General features: G+C 34.1%; 1 non-coding gene across 1 annotated transcript; it reads left to right on the top strand.

Annotated features, from left to right (window-relative positions):
• The first annotated feature begins 5,769 nt into the window (after positions 1–5,769).
• Positions 5,770–5,844, top strand: TRNAC-GCA (transfer RNA cysteine (anticodon GCA)). Its single transcript has one exon. It is a non-coding gene; the product is annotated as a tRNA-Cys (tRNA).
• Positions 5,845–6,056: the final 212 nt, after the last annotated feature.

The raw sequence follows: 6,056 nt of genomic DNA, 5'->3' as shown, positions 1-6,056 counted from the left end.
TTAGCTTCCCCTTTTTACCCTACCTGAGCACCCCTCTCATGGGGTGCTACCTTTAGGAATATATGATCCCCTACCTACAATTCCATGTCCTTGCGCCTTAGGTCTACATAGCTTTTCTCTGGGCTTTGTGCGGTTTATATCCTAGCTTTAATCTTCTGGACTGCGGCGTTGGTAATTTGCACCAGCTCTGGCCCAATAGTTGTCGTTTTCCCCCCTTCTTCCCAAAAGATAGGGGATCGAAATCTTCGTCCATAGAGAACCTCGTATGTGGCCATTTGTATGGTGGCTTGGCAAATATTATTATAAGCGAATTTCATAAGGGGTAGGTACTTAACATGTCTTCCAATATTTGCTTGAGCATTTTTTTTTTACCATCTTTTTATGGGTGGAATGTCGTACTATAACTGCGTACCCAATGCCTTTTGTTAAATTTTTCAGAAGGGCGATTTAAATCTGGCATCCCAGTCTAATACTATTGCCTTTTGTTGAATTTTAAGAAGTGTACCCAATACCTTTACTGATGAATATTCATTTTTAATGTTAGCAAGAGTAGCTTAGTTGGGAGATTGTTAGACTGAAGATTTGAAGGTCACACGTGTTTTATCCACGTTCACGTTCACCGCACCTGTTTCAATTTGCATAACCTGACTATTCAATAAAAAAATTAGTCATTATTTCTTTTTAAAATCTCAATGAATAAGCGAAAATATATTTACCGAATTTTTTTTATTTCCAATGATTGCGGGATAGCTCAGTTGGGAGAGCGTCAGACTGAAGATCTGGTCACGTGTTCGATCCATGTTCAACGCACCTGGTTCACGTTGCATAACTTGACTATTAAATCTAAAACATGTGATTATTCATTTTTTATGTTATTTGGGATCACTTAGTTGGGATTATAACACCTTATAGTTTTGTTGATTATTATTTCTTTTTAAAATGTGATTATTCATTTTTTATGTTATTTGGGATCACTTAGTTGGGATTATAACTTATAGTTTAGTTGATTATTATTTCTTTTTAAAATATAATGAATTAGTGGAAATAGCTTTACTTATGAATTTTTATTTTTAACGTTAGCAGGGATAGCTCAGTTGGGAGAGTGTCAAACTAAAGATTTGAAGGTGACGTGTTTGTTTAATCTCCACGTTCACCGCACCTGTTTCCATTTGCATAAGCTGACTATTCAATAAAAATTTAGTTATTATTTATTTTTAAAATTTCAATAAATAATGAATTAGCAGAAATACCTTTACTTATGATTTTTTTTTCAAATATTAGCCAAGATAACTCGGTTTCACCGCACCTGATTCACGTCACATAACTTGACTCCTAACTATTCAATTTAAAATTAGTGATTATTTCTTTTTAAAATATCAATGAATTAGCTAAATACCTTACTAATGAGTTTTCGTTTTTAATGTTAGTGGGGATAGCTTAGTTGGGAGAGCGTCACTGTAGATCTCAAGGTCACGTGTTCGAGTTGAAGGAAGTGTCATAAGGCTAATTTTTTTTTTTTTAGTGATTTTATTTGATTTTATTTCAATTTTGTCAAACTCACTCAGGTGCTCATCTCAATCATTTCAGCCTTGTTGGTGTTCAATAACAATCATTTCAGCTTTGTTGGCGTTCAATAACAATCATTTGAGCCTTGTTGGCGTTCAATAAGAGAGACCTTGGAAATAACCTGTAACTATTCAACTGGATTATCACATTAACAATTTGAATCAAATAAAGTGACATTAACCATTTGAATCACCTCAACCCCACTTGTTGAACTTGACCAAATGTCTATAACATAACACTAACAAAGGTACAAAGTAACACAAACAACGGTACAAAGTAACACTAACAAAGGTACAAAGTTCATAAAAGTCTTTTTAATCTAAAATACCATTGAACTTGATCATTATAGTGCCTCTCAAACGGAGGTAAAGTTTAAATTCGGGTCTCCTTGTCAAACTCACTCGGGTGCTCATCTCAACCATGATGGCATTCAACAAGAGAGCCCTCGAAAATAGCCGGATTATCGCATTAACCATTTGAATCACCTCAACCCCACCGTTGAAATTGAAACAAATATCTATAACATAACACTAACATAGGTACAATGTCCATAAAAGTCTTTTTAATATGAGATACTATTGAACATAACCATTAAAGTTCCCCTCAAAATGAGGTAAAGTTTAAATATAATTGGTGACAAAAGATGAAACTATAAAATAAAAAGAAATAAGAAAATAATATTCAATTTCAGAGAATCAAACCAGAATCTCCTAGGTGAAAGCCAAATATCCAAACCGTTGGCAACAATGAATTTTTGGTGTAGTTGTCCTAAAGTCTTTTGTCTAATCGCTGAAGAGTTTTACTATGATGTTTTGGGTAATGTCTAACTCTTCGACACGTCCTTTCATGTGTGTGATAGAGTTATCAGAGTTACCGCGACGTTTCGAGCTGTTCGATCGTGTGGCTCTTTCTTCAAAAGGGTCAACATCCAACGTCAGGTCTTTGATTGGCAACCCATCAAGGGGAGCGTCGATTGCATCGATTCCATCAACGGTCTTCCCATGAGTTTATGGTGCATGACCCATTTTTTATATCATCCACCTTGGAGCGCCACCGTCCGTGAGATGCATTGTGGCCAACGTAACTCTTAGGTCCTATGAGCAAGTTCCTGTAACCTTCAAGTATTGTTCTACGTCAAAAATAAAGTTTTTTAATTCGTTAGCATCCCGGTTCCCATTTAAGGGTTTCTATTTTTGGATTTTCAGTTTGTTAAGCCCAACATGAGCTTGGCTTGGGGTGTGGTTCTCTACGACCCTCCTTATCAAACTCACTCTGGTGCTCATCTCAATCATCTCAGTCATGATGGCGTTCAACAAAAGAGACCTTGAAAATAACCGGATTATCACATTAACCATTTGAATGACCTCAACCTCACTTGTTGAAATTGAACAAAATATCTATGACATAACACTATTAAAGGTTCAAAGTTCATAAAAATCTTTTTAATCTAGGATACTATTGAACTTGACCATTATAGTGCCTCTCAAACCAAGTTCATAAAAGTCTTTTAAATTTAAGATACTATTGAACTCATCCATTATAGTGCTTCTCAAACCTAGGTAAAGTTTAAATATAATTGGTGACAAAGATGAAACTATAAAATAAAAGAAATAAGAAAATAAAATTTCATTGTCGAGAATCAAACTCAGGTCTCCTCGATGAAAGCCAGATCTTCTGTGTAATGTCTAACTCTTCGACACGTTTTTTTATGTGTGATAGAGTTCTCAGAGCTACCGCCACATTTCTTGTTGTTCGATCCGGTGGCTCTTTCTTCAAAAGAGTCAACATCAAACATTAGGTCTTTGATTGGAAACCCATCCAGGGGAGCGCCGATTGCTTCAATTCCATCAATGGTCTTCCCACGATTTTTTTGTGCATGACCAGTTTTTTATACAATTCACCTTCAAGCGCCACCATAGTTTTGCATCGTCCACGAGATGCATCGTGGGCCAATATAACTCTCAAGTCCTCTCAGCAAGTTCCTATAGTCTTGAAGTATAATATCAAAACATATTAACGTATTTGATATTTTAAATATTAAAATAATTGATGTGTATCATAAACATTAAATAAAAATATATATTAAAAATTTGAATGAGATTCATATTAATTAAACATATATTATGATATTCTACCACATTTTAATATTATTTAAATAAGATATTATATCTTAATGTATTAGGTATTCAAATATATAATTTGACAAAAATTATCACAAGTTCACTGTAAATAGAACCCTAGGGTTAAGTCAAAAAGCATCAAACACTAAATACTGTGACACTTTAGGTGATATTTTGCAGAGGAAGCTGATAAAGTCTTCAAAGAGCATGTGGTCATGTCTCACATTTTAGGTTAACAACATGGCAGAGGAAGCTGATAAAGTCTTCAAAGAGCATGTGGTCATGTCTGACATTTTAGGTTAACAACATGGTGAAAAGAAACCAGAAATTATGATACTGGTAATTAACTACAAACCTTTGACTAAGGTTTTAGAATAAATAAGATATCCAATTCAAAACAAAAATGATTTGATAAAAAGAATTTAGAGTCAAATGTTTTTATAAAATTGGACATGAAATTGGGATTACAGAAAATTCTAATTTCCTAAAATGACAAATATAAAATAGCATTTATGTCCAATTTAGAAAATATGAGAGGAACGTCATGCCATTTAGGCTAAAAAACGCTCCATCCGAATTTCAGAAGATTATGAATGATATTTTCAATCCTTTCAAAAAATTTCCATAGTTTATATTGATGATGTGTTGATATTTTCTAAAACCATTAATGTCAACACTTTAAACATCTACATCCATTCATTAATGTAATCAAAAGAAAACAACTAGTTGTGCCCATACCCAAAATCAAATAATATCAAACTCAGATCCATTTTCTTGGATTTTAAATTTATTTGAGCCTTATTAAAACCCATCCAATGGTCTTTGTCTCAAACTTTGGTGATGACGTATCCTAGAAAAGGCAACTTCAAAAAAATTTTAGGTTCTGTCAATTACGTGTCTTATATCCTTCAAGATATCAGGCACATTTACAAATTTCTTGATGAGTGTGTTCAAAATAATACAAAGTCTTGATTTGTAAGGGATATCTCTACAACAAAAAAAAAAAAAATCAAATCATTAGTCAAATAAACTCTCTGCTTAAGTCTTATTGACCCAAGGGCAGATCTCATAATGAAACGCGACGCATCAAATATCGGATATGAAGGTATCTAAAATTGTCAAAGAGGACAGAGAATCAATTATCATATTCATTCAAAAGCCTCTACTAATACCATACAAATTACAAAATAGTAATAAAAATAAAAAATAAAAAAAATACTATTTCCATTGTCTATTAAAATGTATTCCGAGAGTCAAATTTAGTTTTAGAAAAAGAAGGGAATAATCTTGTTTCAAACCAAAAAAAAAAAAAATTTTGCTAGATAGAAGTAAGTTTTGTTGTGGTTTGATTCTAAAATTCTACCTATAAAAGAAGTTGAAAACACCTTGGGAGATTACCTATGGAGAGTTTCTAACAAAGTCTCTCTTCTCTTCTCTGTCTTCTCAAACGGATACTAATCCAACCAATCATTTGCATGGACTCAAAAGTTCAATTACCTATAAAAGAAGTTGAAAACATCTTGTGAAAGTTTATAAGGATACTACGACCTCTAGCTTTGCAAAATCCAGTGTTGTTGGCGCTTATCAAAATCGCTGCTAGAATAAAGTTTAACAAGTGGTTCTATGGTGTAGTGGTTAGCACTTTCGACCTTGAATCTAACGACCTGTGTTTAATTCCCGATAGGCAATCCACCAATTTATACAAAATTGGTTCATAGCCGATTCGGTAGGATCACTTTTGGACCGATAATCTGTAGAAGGGGTCACTAAGGTTGAGATCATACAAAATGGGTCCATAGCTCAATGTTAGAGCATTTGATTGCAGATCAAGAGGTCACCAATTCGAACATAGTTGGGCCCTTCTATCTTGGATAGAAATTTGTTACACTTTTTGGACCTACACTATGTCTAAGGGGTCACAAATGTTAAAATCCTACAAAATGGATCCATGGCTCAGTGGTAGAGAATTTGACCGATCACCCGTTTGAACTTGGTTGGGCCCTTTTATTTTGGACAGACACTTTTTACACTTTTGGACTGACACTCCGTAGAAGGGGTCACTAAGGTTAAAATCATGAAAAATGGGTCCATAGCTCAGTGGTAGAGTATTTGACTGCAGATCAAGAGGTCATCAGTAGTTCGAATCTGGTTGGGCCCTTTTATTTTGGACAGACACTTTGTTCGATTTACTCCCGACCATTGAGTGTTTAAAGGAAAAGAAATAAGACTTAGCACACACTGTGAACATGGTTAAAAACTTATGTGGTCTTCGCGCCACTATATAATATAGTAGAGAAATAAAAAAATGTTACCCTCATTTGTGTGGTGTTGTACCATAAGTGATCAATGGCTACTTATAATTTTACCTTT

Source organism: Cucurbita pepo, chromosome 10 (genome assembly GCF_057944985.1).
Source record: "Cucurbita pepo subsp. pepo isolate OVF chromosome 10, ASM5794498v1, whole genome shotgun sequence".
NCBI classification, from domain to species: Eukaryota; Viridiplantae; Streptophyta; class Magnoliopsida; order Cucurbitales; family Cucurbitaceae; genus Cucurbita; species Cucurbita pepo.
The sequence above is the reverse complement of the archived record's forward strand: the minus strand, read 5'-3'. Positions and strand labels throughout refer to the sequence as shown.